General features: G+C 38.9%; 1 long non-coding RNA gene and 1 other non-coding gene across 2 annotated transcripts in view; both read left to right on the forward strand.

The window, feature by feature from the left end:
• The first annotated feature begins 2,077 nt into the window (after window positions 1-2,077).
• LOC141416913 (uncharacterized) overlaps window positions 2,078-26,658 on the forward strand; it is a 75,039-nt gene continuing 50,458 nt past the window's right edge. Inside the window, exons 1-2 of the long non-coding RNA XR_012441536.1 lie at window positions 2,078-7,136; window positions 10,831-10,889. This is a non-coding gene — a long non-coding RNA (uncharacterized lncRNA). The remainder of the gene's footprint in view (window positions 7,137-10,830; window positions 10,890-26,658) is intronic.
• Window positions 11,536-11,699, forward strand: LOC141416959 (U1 spliceosomal RNA). Its single transcript, XR_012441607.1, has one exon. It is a non-coding gene; the product is annotated as a U1 spliceosomal RNA (small nuclear RNA).

Genomic DNA, 26,658 nt, shown 5'->3' on the forward strand with positions numbered 1-26,658 from the left:
CAAATGTTAATTTTAAGTGAAAAATACCTCCCTCTGTGCTTCCTACCTATCTAAAATTATCCTGAATCTTTCACTCCTGAATAATCCTATACCCTATACCCAGTGTTTCTTTCTGGAACACAGTGTTTTCATAAAGTTCAAATTTGAGTAAAGAAAAACAAAAACACACTGTGTGTCTGTGAATGTCGAAACCAAGTTTAATATTTTTGCATATATAAATCTGTGATTTTTGACAAAAAGTATAATTTCAATATCTCAACATTATATCAGAAATCTGTTTTTATAAGAATTAAAATAAAATTGCTGTGTATCAGGTGCATTTCTACAGCATCGACTCAGGTAATTCAATCATCTACTGATGCCAATCCACTCATGGTTTTCCTTAAGTAGCCACTGGTACCTAAAGAATTCAAACAGATGAGGGTTGCTAAATTTACATTGTTTCCGCTAGTCCCATATCTTGTTTCTCCTTTCTCCTTCAGAATTTATTTTCAGGGCAGACAAATGATTACATGCTGTCTTTCAAGATTAAGCGTTCATATCTGCTTTTACTGTTTTTAGAAAATGACTCAATGCATGAATGCATTTATAATAATTACTGATATGCATGTATCAGGATCATTAGGACATAAAATACAACAACAGGAAGTATTACTACCTATGTAGTAACTTTATTTTAACCTTGAGACTTCTATCTTACCTTATAAATAAGACAGCCCTCCTTTCTCTGGAGTCTCCTTAACTTAAATACTTGAATATGCTCTGAGGTTGTCTTATTCCCACAACCTGTCATTGGATGCTAATCTTAAACACTGCCTATTTTAAACTCTAAGTGCTTTAATTTAAATTTGCAAGTAATTATTACCCCTTGAATTTGAAGTGCACATTTCTATAAGTGCAAAGATCACACTCAAGTGAATCAGCTTATGTACAAATATAAACAACCTTAGAGTAAAGGAAGTCTAAATTAACCAATCTTGTATTAGCTCTAATTTGAACATACCATACATATATTTTAAGATGCAACATTCCTACTATAATATAACAACTAAAAATACTACCTGTGTGCTTGAGGGTAAGTTATGACCGTCATGGGAGCCGTAATTTTGAACTTGATATTTGTAGGCATAAATCTTAACTCTATTTCTGCCTAGATCTTTAACTTAGTCACAAAAAAAATGTCTTAGAGGTTTCTTTGCATTATTCTAATGATCACATTTGGCCTGAGTTACTGAAGTTACCACCTAACTTTTTTCAAATATAGCCATGTGTAAAGATGTCCCCTAACCAACTAGATATCACTTGGACGGCAGTATCAATATACAGAGACAGACATATTGAATGGTCTTTGATGCACTTGAGCTTTCTAAGTGAAAGAACTGAATAAGCCAGATGTAGTGGTGCACATCTGGAATCCCAGCACTCAGGAGGCTGAGGCAGGGGGATCTTGAGTGCAAGACCAGCCTGGCCTACATAATGAGACCTGTTTCAAAACAAAACCAAAATAAACATAAAATAAATAAACCCAAAACAATACTAAAAAAAAAAAGAACCTGGAGAATGAAGAGGAATAATGTCTAGGAAGTCTTTATATGTTATTTATATTATAAAGACAGGATTATCTCAGGGACAGCTCTGAGCATAATCTACAGTGGCTTTCTGTTATGTTGTGATCATTTAGAGCACCTAGCTGTGGCCTTTACAACCCTCTGACTGGTTTGATAAATGATGTATTTAATTTGACTTCTACATACTATAAAGAGTTCCCTCAGCTTTCTACCATGCCTACCCACTTCTATTCCTTTGAGTTCCATGCTTTGTTTTTCTGCAGCCCTCTCTGTCACTAAGTATAAGACAGAGATACCTACATGACTCCAACAGAGCATCTTGTCCTCTGAACTGAAAACCTGTCAGAGTGAATCACCCCCCACCCCTGTACACCCAATTGATGCTAATACAAATTTTAAAATGAAGTTGCATATATATATATATATATATATATATATATATATATAAAACTTTTGAAGAAGAAAAGCTAATTTATGAATAATTCTGTAACAAGTCTTCAGCAATTTCAGAACATTACAGACCATTAATAAGTTTAAAAAGTATGCATTATTCTCAGAAATTAAATTCAAGCATCAAGTTTTGAGATATTATTATGGATTGAATTGAGGTCTCTCCCCTCAAGTTTATATGTTGAAACCATAACCCCACTGTATTTGGGGATAAGGTGTTTGAAGAGGTAATTAACGGGACGTGGAATGTAACTCAGTGGTAAAGCACATGCTTCTTCTCATAGGCAAGGCCCTGGGTTTGAGCCTCAGCATTGCAATAATAATAATAATAATGAGTAAAAGTAAAAATAAAAATAAATTTAAAAAGAAGCAGTTACGGTTAAATGAGTTAATAAGGATGGGTTCCTAATCTTATCAGACTGGTGTCCTTATAAGAAGAGGAAGCGACATCAGAAATCTCTCTTTCTGAATGTGCACAGAGGAAAGGCCATGTGAGGATACAGAATTCAGATACTTGAAAGCCAGGAAGAAAATCCTCATCAGAAACAACCCTGCTGGCACTTTGATCTTAAGCTTTTGAGTCTCTAAAACTGTGAGAAAATAAATTTTTGTTTGAGCCACGCAGTCTGTGATATTCTGTTATGACAGCCCAAGCAGACTAATATAGAAGCTTATCCAGTTAAACTCCCTATCACCTACAGCCCTTTCCTCGTTACACACTCCCTTCTACAGAGTGAGCTTCCACCATTGATCTAGCTGAGTAGGTAGCAAGTGAGCCATGTAAACCTTCCCCCTGAGCACAACTATTTATCCCTGTTGTTCATGCTCAACCCAAGTTTGCCCAAAAGGTCTACTCTCATGAGAATTTGAAAGAGAATCTTGGATTTTCTAGTTAATTTCACTGATATACCTTAACAGACAGAATTATTGAAACCTGGGCTATGGTAACTTTGTGCATACTGACTTAGAGAAAGCAGGTATTTTGAGAAGTGAGAAAAAATAAAGTAGATATGCAGATGAGTAGAGAAATGAAGAGATGAAAATCCAAGAGGGTGGTCTAAGCCAGAAAAAGTGATGTTGGCTATGGGTTGTCTAGTTCTGACTTTTAGTCTCTTGAGGTGCCCTGCTTAAGTTCCATACTTGATTTTCATGAAATACCTTTGATTATTTATAAAAGTTCCTCTTTACTTCAGCTATCTTTAGGCAACTTCTGTTTCTTGAAACCTAAGGATTCCTTAATAAGATGAATGGAAACATGAATAATCAAGGCTTAAAACATGAATTAAGTAGAAATCCTGTAATAAACAAAAAGTTACTTCATGAATTTGCTAATTCTTCTCCCTTGCTATAGAAATAATGAGAATTTTAGTTTTAACCCATGGTCTATTTAGTTCAGTTATTTTGATTTCTTGTTCATGTTCTACATTGTAAGGTTTGTTTTTTGTTTTGTTTTTTTTTTTAGAGAGACCCTGCTGTATGTGTAATATATATATTGTGAGGGTAGGGAGAAGATAGTCCATTAGTTCATTTTTAGAAATGATTAGGTACTTTGGAGAAGTTCTGGATAAAACTGTGGACAAACAAATTAGAATAAGATGTTATTGCTATTGTAAGTATTTCAAGTTAACAGGTAAAGATAGACACAAGGTACCCAGGTGTGACCATGCAGACTGATCATTATACAACTCCGTGGGGCACATTCAAGATTACTATGAACACTGTCCCCTGGAACATTCATAATACACAGCATTCATAATCGAATGTGGAGCTCAGAAACAGATAAGCATGAAGACTTGTGAGTAGTTATAAAATGTAAAAACGTCATGGGGCATGATTAAGTCTACTCAAGAAGGGAAGAACAAATAGAATTTGATGAAGAGTGAGACATTTAATATATACTTGTGAATTTTCCAAGCAGAATAGACAGAGGATATGGACATTCTCAGAATGGGGCATAACAAAAATAAAGTCTGGTGGAATAAAAAAAGCATGAAGGGAATAATGGTGTAAGGAACTCCAAAAATTTACTCATTCATAAAAGCCACCACTAAGTGCTAGAGGCTCACACCTATAATCCTAGCTTTATCAGGAGGCAGAGATAGGAGGATCTCATTTCGAAGCCAGCCCCAGGCAAAAAGTTGACGAGACCCTATCCTAAAATACGCAACACAAAACAGGGCTGGCAGAGTGGCATAAGTGGTAAAGTGCCTCCTAGCAAGTATGAAGCCCTGAGTTCAAACTCCAGTGCTGCCAAAAAAAAAAAAAAAATCCACCAAGAACACTGGCAAAGTCAACTTTTTCAAAACTCCAGAAATTCAAATATAGGCTTATAATGACCTGAGGAATGTTTATCAATAAAAGTGGCAGAATCTCAGAAAAACAGCAAATCTTGTATCATTTTAATTTACCCTAATCTCTGAGCTCTCCACACTCTGCCATAACCTTGAAAAAAATGAAAACTTTAGCAACATTGCTGCCATGGAAACCAGCAGTGTATCATCAACTGGAAGAAGCAGAACAGATTTGGAGCCACCAAGTCCCATCCTCAGAGAACTGTCACTACTTGGCTTCTCTGTCACTTGCTGAAAAGCTCTGTTCCTCAGGGCTTGTCTTTTTTTGACCTGACTCAGAGCTCTCTCTATGTGAAGACTACTACTTGAAATGTAAATATAGCCCATAGGCAGGATAAAAAGCAGTTGACCGAAACTGTCCCTCTGGAAGATGTTGGACTTACTAGACTTTAAACCCCATCCCTTATAAATGTGCTCAAAGAATATCTCTCATTTCAAACTAGAGTTGTATTAAAGAAAATTGATAAAACAATGAGTTACCAAATTCTTGTATTGCAGGATATGTCTGTTCTTTCCTATGCTAATACATGTTGTGATTATCCAAGAGTGGTATATCATAGAGCATTTCCCAGACTTCTTTGACTATAGAAATAAAATGTCAGGAAATACTTTACAGCTTATAAGAACAGAAATGATTCTTCACACAGGAAATATAGGCCTAGACTATAATCTCCTATAATAGTGTAATTCCTAAAATAGAGATGCTGTCTTACCTAATTTGCATGTCAGCTGGTAAAATGTGATATATATCCTACATACTCTGTACTTGTTTACTGAAAGAACATATATAAGTGGAAAAGTTAGAGGGAAAGAAGTAAGTTAGAAGAATCCTAACAGAAACAAAACAGAATGAAGACCCCCAAATGCCCAACTGGGAATAACCCATATTGGTTATCCCCACCTATATTTTATGTCATATCCTTCCTACTCTGAGATCAGTTTAATCTTATCCCAATCCAGGCTTCACAGAAACACTTTGAATTTCATCTTCACTCTTTCTTAAGTAAAATTTGGAGATTGGTTCCAGAATCCAGTTGAACTGAAAGTTCCCATTTAATTCTCAGCTAGGATCTGATAGACAGACATCCCAACTAACTTATTGGTACTTTACCAATCCCAAATCTGGAATGTAACTCCTGAGATACTTGCTTCTCTCTGTCTCCCTTGTATAGTAAATCAGATTAGAAGGAACTAGTTTATGATTGGGCCCCTGAGGTACCTGCAGAGATACCTGCCAGATTGAATAGGTGTGTCAAAAAAGGTGTCCTGGGTTATCCGGCTCAAGACCACGTCTCTTCCAAACACCCTGTACTTTCAAGTAGTGACTCATCTCCACTCTCCACTGCTTTCCCTTTTTCCACTCTACTGTGCAACCGCATAGCAAAATAGGGGAGGGAACACTATTTTAGAATATTTGGTTAGAATAGGATCAGAATCAGTAATGGAAGACAAAGGCACCCCCACCATAGTCCTAGAGACAATGCAATGTTATGTATGGAAGGTCCTACCTGAGTATTATCATTGACAAGGGGAGAGTGCTGAGGGTTAAAGGAAGACAAGGAAGAGAAGTTAAGAAACTAACACTCAGAAGAAAATATAAAGGCATTGAAACAGCAGCAGTTGTGATGCAAATTAATCTTATGTAAATGTAGAAGCTAGTTCTTTAGAGCTCTCTGATAAGTGTGCATTTAAGCAACAATAGTCAATTTTCCAGGAACCTCTTTATGGCATATTTTGATGTAGACTTTTTGAATAAAGCAATCAGAAATGTTTGTTATGACAATGGACAATAAGATTGCAACTTGAAGAAAACTAGCAATTGAGAGGGAGCAGCTTGACCAAATATGAAGAAGGTAAGAATTCTGACTACTTGCTTTCACTGCCAGAGTGGGGATCTGAAACATTTCTAAGAGCATTATCAGGGGAGATGTTCTTGACATTTAATTCCCATTCCCAACATGTGCCTGTATCTTGGTGTACTTGGGAGAAATTCTGAAGATTCAGATAGTCTTTGGAGTAAGGTCACTATAGAAGATTGATGGTGGTGGTAAGGGGGAGGTTTCCCTGGATGATAGACAAGGCAAACAATACCTTCTCCTATCAGCCAGTGATGGTTGGTGGCTGTTATTTGCACTTCTGAGAAACAGATAAACTCCAGGGGTATGCCCAGTGAACAAACCATCACTCACAGCTGCAGGAAAGCAGCCAAAAACTGTTGAGGACACTGTCATAACATAGTGAAGAGACATTCTCCCTTCTAGAGAGAGATTCCTTATTATGCTAGAATGTAAGCAATGTCATTGGTGGAGGGGAGGCTTTTATCTTGATTACTGTAATGGTTAATCTTGGTTGTCAAGTTGAACGGATTGAGAGATGCCTAGAAAATTAGTACCTGTTGTACCTGTGAGGGTGTTTCCGGAGAAGATTGCCATGTGGTCAGCAAACTGAGGGGGACCCCCATTCAATAGCCAGATGGAAAAAAAATGCAGAAAGGGGAGATTGTACATATGTGCAAGCTTCACTCTTCTTAACAGGTGAGGTTTTGCTGCTGCTGAAGCCCAGGCACATCAGAATCCAGATTCTTCAGCCTTTGAATGTGGACTCACACCAAAGACTCCAGAGAGCTTCCAGGCCTTGTGCTTCAGTCTGGGGCTATCTCATGGGTTCTTCTTGTTCTGAGGATTCCAGTTCCTTGGACCAGCCATCAACATGGTTTCTCCAGTTCTCCTGCCTGAAGAAACCATTGTGGAACCATCCAGTCTCTTGTGTAAGGCAATCTAACAAATCTCTTATAATTATACATCTTATTGGTTCTGTTTTTCCAGAGAACCCTGACTAATACAAAGGTACCCTGGAGTGTCTCTGATAAGACACATCTCTTTCTCTAAAGGATTATACTATTTCTAGTTTCCAAAGATGTTCTTCAAATGTATCCTTTATGCAAAGGCCTGAGCTTTACAGAAATGTAAGATATCTAGGAAGATATCTGACACTGTGCTATGATTAGTACAAATTACAATGCCTTATTTGAATGTCATGCTCCTTTTCTGACTATATAACCAGGCTCTTGGCTCACTTTTTTGAGTAAGTTGGGAAAGACTCTCCCGTGCTCATCCCTGACATACAACATTAGGTCCAGTAAAAGGCTTCTCCCAAATGGTCTTTTCTTTCTACTTGTGATTATCATGTGTACAGTGGGCTCAACTGGTAACACAGAGGAGATAGTGACAGTAGCAGCAGCAGTGGCAAAGGCCACAGTTGTGGCAGCAGTAGTGGCAGCAACAGTAGTGATGAGAAGGTGGTCGAAGAGTTCCAGAAAGCAACCCAGGTAGTGATGACAAAGGCTGGTGGAAGTATAGAGAAGGCTAAGAAGAGCTAAAGATAGACTGTGGGTTGAGGTCACTGGAGGAGTTCCAGGGAGCTACCAAGACCTGATGTGATGGCCAAGGCCCAAGAGCTATGACACTACTTGCTGAAATCTTAGGACTTGAGAGACAGGCAGGTGGATTGAAAGTTTCATTCTAGATTGAGCTACATAGTGTGACACTGTTTCTTCAAAAACCAAGGGCTACCTTAAAAGCAACTGAGGCCAATAGGAGAGGGGACCAGGAACTACAGAAAAGGTTAGATTAAGAAGAATTAACCTAGAAGGTAACACACATGCACAGGAAATTAATGTGAGTCAACTCTCTGTATAGCTATCCTTATCTCAACCAGCAAAAACCCTTGTTCCTTCCTATTATTGCTTATACTCTCTCTTCAACAAAATTAGAGATAAGGGCAAAATAGTTTCTGCTGGGTATTGAGGGAGTGGGGAGGAGAGGGAGGGGGTGGAGTGGGTGGTAAGGGAGGGGGTGGGGGCAGGGGGGAGAAATGACCCAAGCATTGTATGCTCATCTCATATGAATAATAACAACAACAACAAAAAAACCCAAGGGCTAGGGATGTAGCTCAGTGGTAGACTACTTGTCTAGCAAGTACAAAGCCATGGATTTATCTCCACCACCACACACACACACACACACACACACACACACACACACACACACACACAAAACTTCAAATTCTTACTATCCAGAGACATTTGATGCATACATACACAAAGATATTAATAAGGTCACTAATGTATTGTTTCAAATTTTATTTTTTACTGAACTATATGTCATTGACTTTTTCATGCTAATTCATGTACGGCTACTGTATAGCTTGCTTTTAATGTCTAAATTTAATTTGTCATTCATACAGTATACTGTTTAATAGTAGCACCAACCATGGAAAAGAAAGTTGGTCCAAACAATTGCTTCTAAAGATGTTAATGCTTTTCTTTTCTTTCTTTTTTTTTTTGGCAGTACTGGAGTTTGAACTCAAGGCCTTGTACTTGCTAAATAGGCACTGTCCACTTTAGTCATGCCCCCAGCCTAAGGCTAATGCTTTCTAACTGTTAGGTTCTTCTTCAAGATTGTCTTCAAACTAAAGCTCTTCAAAAAGAGAGATCAACATAGAAAAGAGATCCTTTTCTACAGGGTTTAAAAACAAACCAAACAGGCACCTAAATGTCATGAGGACTTTCCCTTTATATTTTATCTGTGCTTTTCATGATGGGACATGGCTGCCTACAGCTCTTATTTCTAATATATCCTCCTAATATGGAACTTGTCCCTATCTTGCTGTTGCTTCTTTTATTTTTTTTTGGTGGGACTAGTGTTTGAACTCAGGGCTTCACACTTGCAAAACAAGCACTCTATTGCTTGAGCCACACCTCCAGTCCATTTTACTCTGGTTATTTTTGGAGATGAGATCTTGCAAACTATTTGCCTGGGCTGGCCTCAAATGGAAATCTTCCCAGTCTCAGTCTCCCAAGTGACTGGGCATCAGCCACCAGTGCCCAGTCCTATCTTGCTTTTTAGTACTCTTATGTCATTGGTTATCTAAACTTCCTTGCTTTATGGCACAACTGTGTGTCTTTTCCATTGTTTTTGATTGCCAATATGCTTGTCAATATGCTTGTTTCTTTAAATTATTAACATTGACCATTTATGCATATTGAAAACCAAAAGTTTTCTCAGACAATCCATAAAGTTTCAAAGAACAAAGCAGTCAGATTATAAACACAGGAACTTTTCTTCTTTTAATTTCACTCATTTGTGAGGTTTCAAATAAATTTATTTGTTTATTCCCTATTGGGTCACCTTCCCTCAAAGTTAGGTATCCAAGAAAGCAGACTGTGAGATGGAGTTTAGGGATCAGGATGTTGTTATAGAAAGCTTTTAGTATCACATATAAGAAAGAGAGGAAAAACACCACCAACAGCATGTGTTGGTGAGGATGTGGGGAAAAAAGAACCCTAGTCCACTGCTGGTGGGAATGCAAGCTGGTGCAACCACTCTGGAAAAAAATTTGGAGACTTCTTAAAAATCTAAACATAGACCTGCCATATGATCCAGCAATCCCATTCCTAGGGATATACCCAAAGGAATGCAACACAGGTTATGCCAGAGGCACCTGCACACACATGTTTATTGCAGCACTATTCACAATAGCCAAGTTATGGAAACAACCAAGATGCCCCACTACTGATGAATGGATCAAGAAAATGTGGTACTTGTACACAATAGAATTTTACTCAGTCATGAAGAAGAATGAAAGCTTATCATTTGCAGGTAGATGGGTGGAACTGGAGAACATCATTCTGAGCGAGATTAGCCAGGCTCAGAAGACCAAAAATTGTATGTTTTCCCTCATATGCTGACTTTAGATCTAAGGCAAATACAGAAATGTGGTTGGACTTGGATCACATGACAATGGGAGAGCACATACAGGATATAGAGGAATATGTAGAAAACCCAAAACATGAAAGCGTTTGATGTCTCCACTCCAGAGGAACTAATAGAGAAACCTTAAAGCAACAAAGGTTAACATAAGAAGGGGATCAGGAACCAGTGTAAAGATCAGTTAGAGATGAATCAATATGGGTTGTAACCCATGTGTTCACGAAAGCAATGTTAGGAATCTCTCTGTATAGCTATCCTTAAACCAACTAGCAAAAACGCTTTGTCTTCCTTAGTATGCTTATGTCTTTTCTTCAACAAAATTAGTGATAAGGACAGAACAGGAAGTGAGGGGGTGAGGGAGGATAGGATGGGGGAGGGGGATAGGGTGGGGGAGGGGAGCAGGGTGGAGAAATGGCCCAAACAATGTATGCACATGTGAATAAATGAATAATTAAAAAAAAAAAAGGGAGGAGAATAAACAGAAGAGTATGGAGAGTGAAGACGAACTGTGATGCAGACCAAAGTATAACCCCAACCAACTCCACAGGGCACTCTGGAACTAGAATAGTCCTTCAGAGTTGTCCTGAATTGTGTCAAAGTGGCTGGAATTTTATACCCATCATGGAACAATCATTGGATGTGGGCTGCCCTGGGAAGGAGTGTGACCTTGGGCAAAATTCTCTTTTCCAGCTGACATAATCCCTGAAGGAGCTGCCAACAGAAGACTCACCATACTGCTAGCTGTTGAGGTAAAGCGGAATCTGGACACACACCTCCCTTTCTCTGCCTTGTTCTAGACACAATTCCATGGAGTTCTCCCTTTAAAGATCTTTTTTTTTTTTTTGTCTTTTCTTCTGGCTAAACTTTAATCTATTTTTAATTCATAAGCCTACTACCATCCTTTATCCACTTTTTGTATACCTAAAATGTCTGTAGGAAATGTCTTTAATCTTGCTTGGTTTCTTTTCTTCCCTTATCACTCTTGACTCATTGACAGATTGTCTTTTGGATGCTGTCTTTTGATATTCTACTCCAGTATTTTACCTTCTTTTTTTTTTTTCTGGCATGTACTTGATGAAATACTAGCAGTCGGGAATATTTGCTTTGCTCTTTAAAATCTTTGGCTTTGTGTTTTCTGTTGAGAGTTTTCTTTGTATCAAATTTTAATAGTTTCCCTGTTTTCTGACACATTGAAAGGACAGATCTTCACCGCCCCCCAATCATGTCTCTTATATTTTCAATTTCAGTTCTGATAGGAATCTTCTTGTTTACCATTGCTGAAACTTCCATTTCAGGAAGCTTAATCAATAAACAAAATAGAAATCCCTAGTTGAATATATTTTGGGGTTCAGACAACTCTGAACTTGTAAGTGGAGCTATAAGGAGATTATTTGCATACTTACCTGTCAGGGTAGATATCATGATCATGAAGGTGGTTTTCCCAGGGCAAGGCTTATTCATTGCACTTTGAATGTGCTGACCCCTGCAATTTCCCCAAATGTGGGAAACTCAACTGCATCATTTGTAGTAGTGAGGGTCTGCATTCATGCTGTCCTTTGAAAAAAATTTAAAAAAACGTTTATTTTCATGAAGTGTTGTAAAGGCTTATCCAATCACTTGGAGGAAGGAAAGGGAATGGAGGGGATAGCATGGTTTGAGTCTTTGATACAGGAATCTACCCATGGATGAGTGGGTTTGGGGGTGGGCAGGGTACTGGAATTTGATCTCAAGGCTTCACACTTGAGGCATACCCTAGCCTTATTTTTCAGATAGGGTCTTATGCTTTTTGTCCTGACAGTCTTCCTACCAATGCCTCCCTTGTAGCTGGGATTATTAGTGGTGATATGAACCACCACTCCTGTTGTGCTTTGGGATACAGTTTCACTACTTTTTTTCTCTAGAAGGTGGCCTGGAACCATGATCCTCCTAGCTCTGCCTCCCAACTGGCTGGGATTACAGGAGTGAGCCATTGCACCTGGTCAAATAGATGAGTCTTAATAGAGAAAGGGGCTCAAAGAGAAGCTGAGATAGCTGTAATTAAAGAAGACTACTGCAACTAATATGAGATAAAATATAGCACGATGATTAAGAAACAACATTTTAAGAAGAGTTGTTTCTAATCTCTATCTTCTTTCATTTGATACAATGAAGTTAGGGAACAGAAACTTTTCTCATTGTGACAAACCTTTCGACTCCAGTATCTGAGGGAGTCAGATACTAAGTAGCAGACAAGTGGACCTACTCTAGTGTCAAGGTGAAAAATGTGACCTTGGGTAAGGGCATGGCCTCTCTCCTCTTTTTCAGCTTACTCCAGCTCATGGAATACTGCAGAAAATACAGCGTTTAAGTAGCAGCATGAAGTTTCACTTGAAGATTTACCAGGCATTGGGAGGCAGTAACTTTGACATGAGAACCTGGTGGCAAACTGGCCTAAAGGACTCTTATTAACTGGAAAGTTTTAGAGGTTCACTGTGTGCTAACTAGGTACCCCATTCCTCCATCTTGCCAAGTGGCCCTCAGACATTTAGTAACATCTCCTATCCTCACAAATGCTTAGTATGAGTGGGACCCTCATTTATATCTGTTTAGTTTGATGTTATCAAGGAAGTAAGGGTCTTATTGCCCTTGTGTATCAATGCAGCACAGAAAAGAGCACATGAGTGCAGGAGCCAGAAACCAGGATTGGTTTTGCCAGAATAAGCCCCTGAGGAACCACTGAAGTACTGGGGAGGGTTGTAATATCCTAGGCATTGTTAGGGGCCCGGTATGATTGTACTTAAATTTTAAGGAACTGGAGACCTCAGATGTGGTCTGGGTTACACAAAAATCCCTCTGCTTCTTGGCATTCTGCTGGTAATCCTTTAAATTGTGTCCTCTTGCAATTTATATGTAGAAGCCCTCACCCCCGTATCTCGGAATGTGACCTTATTAGAAAATCAGATAGTTGCTGATGAAATTGGTTACATTAGTATGAGGTCATCTTGGACTACAGTGATCCCTTAATTCAATATAACTGGTGTCCTCAACAAAAAGGGGAAATTTGTGTTTAGAGACACACAGGGAAAACATCATGTGAAGAGACACAGGGAGAAGACATCCGTCTACAGTAAAGGAGAGAGGTCCTTCCCTCATAGCACCCAGAAGGAATCAATCCTCACTCCTTAATTGAGACAATTTGTATTGTTTAAGCCACAGCATTTGTACTACAAACCTAGCAAACTAACACTACTACTAAGATGAACCTTGATGTTAGTCACATTACACTTTATCTTTTCATAGTCAATCTACAATTTAAAAAAAATTAGTATAAAAACTGTATTTTGAACTCTGTCATCTTTCACCACCTAGCTACATATATGTACTTTTCTTTTCCCTAGTAGAAGTTTTCTTTCTCCATAATTGTATAATAGGGTTCCTATTTCTAAGCTTTCTCTGAGCTTCTCCTTCTCTCTCCCACCTTGCCTCCTCAGGTTCCACTTTTTCACCTTATCCCTTTTTCTAATTTCCAGCTGCAACTTACACCCTTTGGCATTCTTTCTAGACCTCATCTACTGCAGACCCAGTATTCTCATTTTCTCTGTTTTCATTTACTTTACTTCTCTGAGTGTTCTCACCTCATACCATTCTCCTTCTAGTGGTTGTAAAGCTATTTCTTTTGAAGCAAATTGCCTTTGGTGACTCTTCTTTGCAAAAAATCATTCTTGTTTCTTTTCACCTTATCACAACCTTCACATCTATTAAAAAATATTCATAATCTTCTACACCTTTTCTAGACATCTCTTCTGTCCTCGGGACTCTTTTTGTTTTCATTCTCACCCTTGAAGGTAACATTGTTGGGATAAGTTTCCTCCCTACCCCTTCCTTCTCATCTTTCTTATTGGTAATTCTTCAGCATTTTGCATGGTGATGTCTTTTTTGTGATGAAATTTTCATGCACTCTCTTCCCCAATGAACCTAGTGAAAACAAATAGACAAAATCCAGTAAAACTACATGTCTTTTGGGGGCATTCTCATAGTTGTTTTAACTTTTCAATTTTCATCAACTAATATTGGTTTAATGTTAGCCCAGACTGTCACAAAAATCATACTGATAAGCCATAAATGCCACATAGTAAAAGCAAAATACCGAGAGTTCATTCTTTCTTAAGTATGGTGCAATAACATTAAAAATTATTACTAAGCTTATCATCTCTTAATATTCACATCATGAGAACCTCATCATGGTCTTTTGTTGTTGTTTTCTTCAAGAATATTGAAATAATGGTAGGAAGAATAGTTTTAAATTTTTTAATATTTTGAGCCTAGATTTTTTAATGCCCTTAAACTTTTATGAAAGCACTGCAGACATCACAGTAAAAACCAAAAGCCTTGAGAAGCTATTAATAATTTACTGTCTCGAGTTCATATGGGAATGTTAATCCCACTTACTAAAGAAGAGTTCATTATGACTCATTATGATTAAGACCTTGTAACTGTGAAAATGTAGAAGTGTGAAAATACGCTATTATGGACATATTGAGTGTAAAATCCAAATGTACCAACTGAGTAGATTATGAATATTGGTCTCTGAGGAACATCCCATGAAGGTCTTACTTTAAAAGTTAAATGCAGATCTATACATTTCAAAAGGTGGAATATTAGCCAGATGTGCTTCTGAGACTATCTTGTGGTCACATAATAGCCGCTTTAACTATCTTAGAGTTGAACTAGTTAAACCAAAAATGCAATCTCTCAAGCACTCAAGAGTGTTTATGATCTGGGGGTTTAGCTCAGTGGGAGAGTGCTTCCCTAGCATGTATGAGTTCTTAGGTTAGATCCCTAGCACCACATACACAAAAAAATTTGAAAGAGTATATTTTTAAAGAAATGATTGTATAATTTCAGAAGATTTTGATGTAGAAAGAGTTAGAAGATCAAAAGTGATAGTTTGGAGAGATGAGAGCCAAAACCTTGAGGTTGCTTGGCCCTATTGCTCTCTTGGAGGTAGGGGGAGGTTGCTCGTTTTCTCATATCCTAGGTGCATTTGCAATAGAGACAGTGTTGGTGCCCTCCTTGCTCTTCACTGCTATTTCTAGATAACTTCCACAGTCTTATTGAAAATGTGCTTCCCTGAGGCAAGTGCCTTTTGTCTTCTATTCTTTTCCATTGTTGTTTCTACTTTGCTCCTCCCCACTCACTTATTAATGAGCTTCATGCTGGTCTAGTAATGATTCTTTCACTCCACTTACTGCCATCATATATAAATGCACGAACTGCACCATGCCCTGGCCCCCATTTTCTTGACTTCCTTTCTCCTTCACTTTCTCAACTGTTCACTGCATGAGTTACATCCTGGAGCTGAAAACAACTGAAACTTTTCTACTTCTCAATCACAACTCTCTGATCACACCCTGCTCGCTGATTACAGCTTTCTACTCTCTCTAGATTGCTTAATCAATTACCTGTACTATGATCATGTTTCAAGCTCATATGGCCATTGACTCTGTCAATAGCTCTGCTCATTAACCTATTTTCTTTTAACTTCTGTTGGCAAATGGTATTTTCAGAAGATCTTGGTCCTTGTGTTCCAAATGGAAGAATCCAGGCTGAACACGTGGATGGGGTGAATTGGAATGGCTTTAGTGAGGGAAGGGGAGTCACCCATTCTGCCAGGTGAGGGAAGAGGAAAAGAAGGGCCAGGGTCTCCTGGTAGGTCGTTTTATACCACCTTGAACTTGGAGGTGGGGAGACATTACATCATTACCTGCCTCCTCTCACCTATGGGGTAGGGGAAGAGCCCTTGAGCCAAGAGCGGGAGCAGTCCCAGACTGTCCCTAACCTAGCCTGCCTCAAACTCTGCCTGAGGGACAAGATTCCAAAAATTCTTTTTGGGAGTTCCTGAAGGGGAGTGGTTTATCTTCAATAGCTGCTTCAAGCTGACAAGGCACTGTAGACCCTGCCTATTAGGAATATTGCCCCTTTCCTTTCACTGTCCCTGGGGACTTGAACAGTGATGTTTGTTGTCTGTATCTTTGTCCAGTCTAATCAAGATTGCTCATGGGCAGCTCGTCTACCTCTAGAAGTTAACAGCCCTGTTATGTCATGGTTTGGGTTTTAAAGGCTTTTGTCCTGGAAAAGAGAAATCTGGTTTAGAAGGCATGACCTGAACATCAATAACGATAGGAGCATCAGAAGGGGCCCTGCCAGTTATGGCAGGAAGGATAAAGTAATTTTAAAAGTGACAGAGAGTCTTATGGTTACTTTGCTTACAAGTATTTATATCTGTAGCTATGTATCAGATGGCCCTCTTTTTTGGACTGTCATTTTAGTGGGCAGCTAAGGACTAATTACATTAGGGACCAGGTGAAGTACTATTAGAGAATAAGCATCAATGTGTCAGTTCTGTACAGAAAGGAGACTCACAGCGTCCCTAGGCAGAAGTTAGACACCATTGAAAGCTACATTGCCTTTGCTTAAACAGAAGGCCTTGGCCAAAGACATGAATTTGCCTTCTGCCAGAAGCCTAGAAGGCTTAAATATTAGAGCACATCATAAGAGCTTCTTTTTAAAATCTTCCACCTTTGGTTACATTTAAAGGTCTGGCATAGTTGACTTCATCTGAATCTGGAGTAGCTCCCTAATTTGTGCAGTCCTTTTGAACTGTCTTGCATGGCTGAACACCACTTGTTTCTTTAAGAAGATCAGGGATTCTGATGGCTTGGGGGTCGTGTCCTCTTAACTGTTTCTCTGAACAGTAGTCTCTGAAGGTTCTGCGAATTTGGCAGTTATGTCCTTTGGAGTGGGAGTGGCTTCTCCTAGAAAGTCCAGAAAATCAGATTGTGTCCCGTGGAGGAGGGGAAGTAACATGTCAAAGAGATCAGAAGTCAGTGCCAATGTGACATTTTGGGCTAAATTAAGCAACAAAGATATTTATTTAAAAAGGGCTCATAAAAACCACTTGATCATCTCAATAAATGCAGAAAAAGCCTTTGATAAGATCCAACACAATTTCATGATAAAAGCTCTAAGAAAACTAGGAATAGAAGGAAAGTACCTCAACATCATAAAAGCTGTATATGACAAACCTACAGCCAGAATTACACTTAATGGAGAAAAACTGAAACCATTCCCTCTAAAATCAGGAAATAGACAAGGATGCCCACTATCTCCACTCCTATTCAACATAGTACTGGATTTCCTATCTAGAGCAATTTGACAAGAAGAAGGAATAAAAAGAATACAAATAGGTAAAGAAACTGTCAAAATATCCCTATTTGCAGACAACATGATCCTATACCTTAAAGACCCAAAAAACTATTTAGAAGCTCCTAGACACCATCAATAGCTACAGCAAGGTAGCAGGATATAAAATCAACATAGAAAAATTGTTAGCATTTCTATACACTAATAATGAACAAACTGAAAAAGAATATATGAAAACAATTCTATTTACAATAGCCTCAAAAAAAATCAAATACCTAGGTGTAAACCTAACAAAGGATGTGAATGACCTCTACAAGGAAAACTATAAACTTCTGAAGAAAGAGATTGAGGAAGACTATAGAAAGTGGAGAGATCTCCCATGCTCATGGATTGGTAGAATCAGCATAGTAAAAATGTCTATACTCCCAAAAGTAATCTACATGTTTAATGCAATTCCCATCAAAATTCCCATGACATTCATTAAAGACATTGAAAAATCTACCGTTAAGTTTATATGGAAACACAAAAGGCCACGAATAGCCAAGGCAATACTCAGTCAAAAGAACAATGCTGGAGGTATCATGATACCTGACTTCAAACTATATTACAAAGCAATAACAATAAAAACAGCATGGTACTGGCACAAAAACAGACATGAAGACCAGTGGAACAGAATAGAGGACCCAGATATGAAGCCACACAACTATAACCAACTTATCTTTGACAAAGACGCTAAAAATATACAATATAGAAAAGACAGCCTCTTCAACAAAAACTGCTGGGAAAACTGGTTAGCAGTCTGCAAAAAACTGAAACTAGATCCATTTTATCATCACCCTATACCAATATTAACTCAAAATGGATCAAGGATCTTAATATCAGACCATAAACTCTAAAGGCGATTCAGGAAAGAGTAGGAAATACTCTGGAATTAGTAGGTATAGGTGAGAACTTTCTCAATGGAACCCCAGTAGCACAGCAACTAAGAGATAGCATAGATAAATGGAACTTCATAAAACCAAAAAGCTTCTGCTCAACAAAAGAAATGGTCTCTAAACTGAAGAGAACACCCACAGAGTGGAAGAAAATATTTGCCAGCTATACATCAGACAAAGGACTGATAACCAGAATATATAGGGAACTTAAAAAACTAAATTCTCCCAAAACTAATGAACCAATAAAGAAATGGGCAACTGAACTAAACAGAACTTTCTCAAAAGAAGAAATTCAAATGGCCAGAAAACACATGAAAAAATGCTCACCATCTCTAGCAATAAAGGAAATGCAAATTAAAACCACACTAAGATTCCACCTCACCCCTGTTAGAATAGCCATCATTAGCAACACCACCAACAACAGGTGTTGGCGAGAATGCGGGGAAAAAGGAACCCTCTTACACTGTTGGTGAAAATGTAAACTAGTACAACCACTCTGGAAAAAAATTTGGAGGCTACTTAAAAAGCTAAACATTGGTTTACCATTTGATCCAGCAATACCACTCCAGAGGCACCTGCACACCCATGTTTATTGCAGCACTATTCACAATAGCCAAGTTATGGAAACAGCCAAGATGCCCCACCACTGACGAATGGATTAAGAAAATGTGGTATCTATGCACAATGGAATTTTATGCAGCCATGAAGAAGAATGAAATGTTATCATTTGCTGGTAAATGGATGGAATTGGAGAACATCATTCTGAGTGAGGTTAGCCTGGCCCAAAAGACCAAAAATCATATATTCTCCCTCATATGTGGACATTAGATCAAGGGCAAACACAACAAGGGGATTGAACTTTGATCACAAGATAAAAGCGAGAGCACACAAGGGAGATATGAGGATAGGTAAGAAACCTAAAAAATTAGTTAGCATTTGTTGCCCTCAACACAGAGAAACTAAAGCAGATACCTTAAAAGCAATTGAGGCCAATAGGAGAAGGGGAACAGGTACTAGAGAAAAGGTTAGATCAAAAAGAATTAACCTAGAAGGTAACACCCACACACAGGAAATCAATGTGAGTCAATGCCCTGTATAGCTATCCTTATCTCAACCAGCAAAAACCCTTGTTCCTTCCTATTATTGCTTATACTCTCTCTACAACAAAATTAGAAATAAGGGCAAAATAGTTTCTGCTGGGTATTGAGGGGGTTGGGGGGAGAGGAAGGGGGCGGAGTGGGTGGTAAGGGAGGGGGTGAGGGCAGGGGAGAGAAATGAACTAAGCCTTGTATGCACATATGAATAATAAAAGAAAAATAAAAAAAAAAAAAGAAGAATTAACCTAGAAGGTAACACACACGCACAGGAAATCAATGCGAGTCAACTCCCTGTATAGCTATCCTTATCTCAACTAGTAAAAACCCTTGGTTCTTCCTATTATTGCTTATACTCTCTCTTCAACAAAATTAGAGATAAGGGCAAAATAGGGGTGGGGGAGAGAGGCAGGGGGCGGAGTTGTTGGTAAGGAAGGGGGTGGGGGCATGGGAGAGAAATGACCCAAGGGTTGTATGCACATATGAATAATTAAAAAAAAAGGGTTCTTAGGCAGAACTTAGTTAATCTAGTTGTTTGTCCCATAGGGGAGGTACCAACACTTTTAAATTGTGTAAAGTGTCAGCAGGTAACAGTTATAAAGCTTTTACAAGGAAAAATACAGAAAGACCATAATACTTAAGAATATCTGTCTTGATTTGTAACAAGCACTTGTTAATGTCATGTGTATGTGCTTGTCTGTAAATGCTCCTGAAGGATCAGAACTGTAATGACAAAACTTAAAAGTAACTATGGTTAATTACAGTTTTTCAATGGTTAGGGGAAGGCAGTGTCAGTAATTTTAAATAGCTGCTGTTTTGATGCTCAATTGTATATCATATCTATAAAATAATGTTTGTCTAGAGAATGTCAGATAAACCAGTGTTTATATAATGACAGATGTCAGGTAAACCAACGATTAGCTGACAAACAGATGTCAGGCCTAAATGGCAGAACTTTTCACATTTGTAATAAAGAGCAGAAATGTTAAAGGCCTTATTAGATAGAATGTAGTTTAGATAAAAGAAGTATAATTTTTTTATACATATATAAACTTATAAGCTTTAAGACCTTAATTTGCATCTTCAAAAAACCTAAATTTCGATAACACTCTTTTGGAATAAAACTCTTAGTAATCTTATACCTTAAAAGATTTAGGAAGAAAATTGAGTCAAACCATCTTTTTAATAGTTGCAACCTACAAGAACACATGGGTCAATAAACATAATTATAAAAGAGTTAAATGTAAATTACACTCATGATAGAATGAAACAGATTATTGTTCATAAATTTTTGTTAGGCCTGAGCGAGATTAGAAATTTAGATAACTTTTGAGACCATTGTACACATTAACTTTATAAAAGTAGCTTAAGAACCACTCTAAAGATATTTATACACACACACACACACACACACACACACACACACAGATGTTTAAATCTAGGCATGCCAAAGAATAAGTGTGCATAATGAACTCAAAATTTAGTTGCCACAAGTATATAGGTGTCAGACTAAGGTGTACACAGAAAGCACACAATGACATACAAAATAACCACATTAATTTAGAGGGCACTCATTAAAAATAACCTTTTTTTTTTTGGTCATTATTGTTAGTAGATTAGTCAGCTAGATTCCTAAGTAGTTTACATTGGATTTTTCAATACAAACACTCTAGCCTTTGTCCAATCCTTAACACAATAATGCATTAAAAACAACATGTATAGAAACTATATTAATCTAGAGAATTTTAACCACAAGTTAGTTGTAATTTTCCTAGAGGACGGTAAGATGGCATCACCATCCCTAGGGAGTGGCAAGATGATGTTGAACACACTGGGGCTCTGTCATGGCGGCAGCATTTCTTGTGACCACATGGTCTCTCTAAAGCATCTCTCAAACGGAACCCAAAGACATGTTACATTCAACACATAGGCTCAAAATAGCATTCTGTTATAGGAATACAAGACATCTCCCCCTGAGAGACAGGTGTCCATATGAGTTAGTCATCCTTATGAAAAGACCAAATAGTTAAAGCAAGCCAAAGTGGGATTGAAAATGCTTTGTTAGCCTCCTAGGATGTGACATCATTTAATAGTTTTGGAGAATTAGTCATAGGCTGTAGAATGTTTTCTCTTTGAATATAATGTCCTTTTAATTTTAAAGGCTTATTTAAATTTAGGATTACTAGGGCTAGGGCAAATGGCAGTAAACCACTAAACTTTGAGGGGCTTTTTGTCCAGTTTACTCCAGGTGTTTATAATTAGATCCTGGATTTCGTCATAAAGAGGCTTTGTTATTACCTAGAAAACTAAGAATCCACATCCTGCAGAACCTAGCCATTTACAGATCTACAGTTTGGAAAGGACCTTAAACAAGTTTAGAATCTGACATACTATGCTGAGCTATGGAGAACAAAGTTTCATTAATTTTAAAATAAAAATAATTAATTGTTAAGAATAAAACCTCTAATTCAATTGCCAACACACAAATCCCATTCTTTTTAACCTTTGGTTGTAAGTAAGCCTAATTTTATCAGCAGAGAACAGTTAAAGTTAGAATATTCTTAAACGTTTATTGTATATCTCATTTTAGTATTATAATTATAATAGACAGCATTAATTAGTGCATTATATCCTCCTTATCTCAAGTATATTTAGAACTCATATTTTAGTGTAAAAAGGTGACATTTTATTAATGGAATAAATTTCCTCTTTAAATTTTGCCCTCAGAGTAAATGAATTTTAACTAAGTGACAATGTTTTTTATTATAGACATGCTTTATGGGTGACCAATTCAAATTCTTAATTAAATGGTACTGTTTTTAATTTTAGAAAGCATACTTAAGAGAATTTAAATGCATTTAACATTTAAAGACAGTAACATTTAGCTTCACAGCTACTCAGATGTAACCTATATGTTAATTTAGATTTTACTTTTGAATGGAATTTAGAATCTTTGGCTAAGATAGGCAGACATCTACTCAGATGTAACCTATATGTTAATTTAGATTTTACTTTTGAATGGAATTTAGAATCTTTGGCTAAGATAGGCAGATTGTCCTTGTTAGCCCTGGGACAAGGAAATGTGACCTTAGGGTGAGCTTTACTGCAACCTCTGTAAGCCATGGGTGCAAAGAGAGCATGGGCATAGTTGGGATGGTGAGTTTGGGACAAAGGGGCATGGCAGGTAGATGGGAAAGGGAGTGGGTCAGAGGAGGAAGACAGAGAAGGTTGCAGATAGGAAGAAGACAGTTTGGGTAGGCGTAGGACCTTGGTCACAGAAGTGGTGCCCTTTTTTTAAAAAAGAAAAAAATTTTTTTTGGTCCCTGGAGCAGGGGCTGTGGACCCAGGTCTTGGGGGCATGTAGCCCCCCTCCTATCGTAACCATTGCCATGGGGCTGGGGAGAGCACATGTGATCCTGGTAGCTGCTGGGCCATCACTGGCCTTGTCCCTCGTGCCCCGAGCCTCCCTGGCCTTCCCACTGGCGGTGGAGCTTCCATGCCTTTGCACTCCCACTTTCAGCCAGCTCAGGCACTGGAAGCCTTCCATCTAAAAGCTGCTGGGCAGAGGCTGCCAGCCTGTGCAGAGGACTAGAGTGCACACCTGCGCATGCAGCTGCTGTAGCCCCTTTTGCATGCTGTAGTTAGGCTGTAACTATTGCAGCATACACGCCACCACTGCTGCCGTCTCTGTGGTCATGGTTGCTCTGCATTACCACTGTCAGTGCTGTGTGGCTGGCTATATGGAGCTTCTGGCCCATGAGACACGGCCGGGGCCTGTGCTGCCTATAAGTCTGAGGGGAGGGGCAAGAGGACTGCACTGAGTGTTGGTCCACAGGGTGGGACCCTGGAGGTCCTGGGCCAGTGGTGGTCCGTGTGGTGGGACTGGAGGTCCTGTTGGACCGTAGTGCCAGGTATCCTGGAGGTCCCATGCCAGCAGCTGTGGAAGTTCCGGAGGTCCCTCAGCTATAGCCTGCTAGGGTCCTCTGGAGGTGGCTGGGAAACCATGTGCATCTGTCTGGAGGTGTGGGCCAGAAAGCCACATGTATCCACAGGAGCCCATCTTCTTGTGCTGGTTGTGGTCGGGATGTGGCAATTGGGATGGGGCAGTAAGGTTCCGTTCCTTTACTGCTTGAGTGCATGCCCTGGGGGTGGAGGCGAAGTGCAAGGGGCACCCAAGTTCCCCAACCCAGGTAGCAGTGTATTTGCTCCCTATTCGTGTGTTCCCCCTCCTCGGTTCTACTGAGCAGCCATGCTGTGGCTTGTGTTTTTCCAGGACAGGCATCAGTCAGCCCCTCAGGAGGCAGTTTTGTTCCCTTTTTAAAAAAACTCCCTGTGGCTGACTGGGCTGAGAGAGGTGTGCCTCCTCTCTTAAGACCACCAGTTAGGGGAGAGGGAAAAGAATAGAAGAAGAGAAAGAAGGGGGCTGGGGCAGAAAGATCCAGCCTGAATGGTGGGGGCGTTTCTAATTGTCCCTACCATATGTGGATTTAGAGAGCTTGGAGTACAATCTCCCACAGTGCAATGAAGGAAAGGACAGGAGAGGGGATTAAGGGTTAGGGAACGGGCAGCTAGCTTTAATGTGGTCTATCCCCCAGGGTAGGACCAGGGAACGCAGATACAAACCCTGTGCCTTGGGGTGATGGGGGCGGGGAGAGCTCGTGAGGCCTGTGGGGAATGTTGCATCCTACTAATCAGGGTGCAGACTGTCTGCACTGGGGCTCTGAGTGAGTCCTAAGCATTAGGTGGATGTCCCAAATGCTCTTGGCAAACTGATTTCAGAAGATCTTGGTCCTTGCATTCCAAGTGGAAGAATCCAAGCAGAACACGTGGATGGGGTGAGTTAGAATGGCTTTAGTGAGGGAAGGGGAGTCACCTGTTCTGCCAGGTGAGGGAAGAGAAAAAGAAGGTCCGGTGTTTCTAGGTAGGTCGTTTTTATACCACCTTGAACTTGGAGCTGGGGAGACATTACATCATTACCTGCCTCCTCTCACCTATGGGGTAGGGGAGAAGCCCTTGAGCCAAGAGGGGGAGCAGTCCCAGACTATCCCTAACCTAGCCTACCTCACTTCCATATCTAACTTAGATTCTGTGATCCATGATTTCAACATATCTTTAAGACTCCAAAGTACCTCAGACTTCTAGCTGTGTCTACTTTCTATCTTTTGTCTATTTTCATCAGAGAAAACTTTAACTCTGATGTCCATTTTCTCAGGTAATTGGAGAACTGTTGAAGAAAACTTACAATAGGACAGATGTTAACCACCACAAATTCATAATCAGATAACATTAGTTGGCCTTTCAACTTTTTCTGGAATTCCCTAAGGCTTCTCTGATTAACTTGTATCCATTCTTTACAATGACTACTTAAAACTAATACTCTCTCCAGGTTTCCAATATACCTCCCCTGCCACTTTTTTCATGCTCTTTGGTAATTTTGGCCTTTCTCTACAAGAAAAGTACAAGTCACCAGAGGGAATGCTCTCAACTTCTTGTTCTTTTTCTCTCCTCTCAAAAGCCAGTACTTTTACCTGTTATCAGGATCCCATCCTCTGCTGCTTCCAGTAAGTTATGTTTTCAATAATTTATGCTCTTTTTTTTGGTAGCTTCATCTTTTCCTTTTTTAATGAATCCCTCCATTCAGCACTGAGGCATGTTCAAGTCTCATCCATTAAATATTTTCACAGATCTAGCCCAGTTCCATTTTTCCTTCTAATACCTTACCTTTTCTGTCAACTTCTTGGAAGATTTGTTCTCTATGCTTACTCTGTTTATTCACCCCTCCTTTACCAACACACTCTGAACTAGTTTCTGTTCTTTTGTAGAGCTTATTCTTTTTTTATGGTTAAAAAAAATTACCTCTAGGTCACTAACCCAGTCAGTTTAACATCTTTATTCCATATCTCTCACCTGTGAAATAAGTATGTAATTTACCAACAAGCATACATACCTCACTATCTCCAAAGTACCTCAGATCCAGCCTACTTTTCCTTCTTTCCTTCCTCCCTCCCTCCCTTCCTTCTTTTCTTTCTTCCTTCCTTCCTTCTTCTCCCCCTCCTTCTTTCTCTCTTTCTTTCCAGTGTGTGGGCCTTTCATCCTCAGTGTTTTTCTTTAGATAGTATTTCACTAACTTCCCCAAGCTGACATCAAACTTGAAATCCTCCTGCCTCTGTCTCCTAAGTAGCTGGGATGCTTGGCTCAGATCCAACCTGTCTAAACTAAACACATCATCTCTCTTTTCACTACCACCCCACTAAACCTATTGTTACTAGAATTTTTCCTTTCCTGGTGAATGACAAATGCTTCCCATCATTTATACAAAAAAGCTCAAAACTAAGAACTCATGCTTGCCATCTCCATCTTTTTTATTGGCTGTAATCCAATTTATAAGAAAGCCCTATAAATTCCATTCATTCTCTTCCATCTCTATTACCACTAACCTAAGTCTAAACTACCATTATTTCCCTCTTGATCTATTACTATACTCCCTAACCATTTCCCTACATCTACTTCTGCTCTCCTCTAATCTCTTCTCCAAGTGATCTTTTAAAACACAAATCTGTTATGATTACTTTACTGCCATGTTACCTTCAACAGATCTCCATTGTTTTAAGGAAAAAAGATCAACATCTTTTGCATGGTCTTTAAGGCCCTATGGAGTATATGGTAAGTTCTGGTCTCATCTCTGCCACTTGACTTCTTCTACTCTGTTCCCTTCAGCTCCTTATACACACTGTGGTCTTCCATCCCTGGGCCTTTGCACACATACTTCCTATTCCTTCGATATTTTCCCCCATTTCTTAGTTTAGCCACCTTTACTAATAGTTCATTTTTATAGGAAATTCTCAGAATAATCTTTTATAAATCTAAAGGCCTTCATTCTTTGCTAGGAAAACTATTTTCTTCTTATGGAAAACAGAGGGAATTAAAAAATTAGTTCCATCATCTCTGCTCTTAAGCAAGTTATACTAGAATCTGATTCTCTTCCTCACCAAAGGAAATGGAATTTCTCCAGAAAGTCTTACTCAAAAGCTTTTTTTTTTTTTTTTTTTTTTGCTTAGATTATACTTGCTTGTCTTTTTATATAAATTTATCCTTAACATCCTGGATGAAGTAAGAGAATAAAGACTGATCATCACCAAAGGCTGTTAGTTTCAGTCCTTTGGGAAGGCAATCCAAACACCTTTCTCTCTGTGCACTAGCCCACCAGTGGTGTAAAAGTGTGGGCATTTGCAGTGATATCTAGAATCTTAAGGTGTCAGAAGAAAATCCCACCTTTGTACAAAAAATTGGAAGCAGTAAGATTAAAA

Source organism: Castor canadensis, chromosome 14, assembly GCF_047511655.1.
Source record: "Castor canadensis chromosome 14, mCasCan1.hap1v2, whole genome shotgun sequence".
NCBI classification, from domain to species: domain Eukaryota; kingdom Metazoa; phylum Chordata; class Mammalia; order Rodentia; family Castoridae; genus Castor; species Castor canadensis.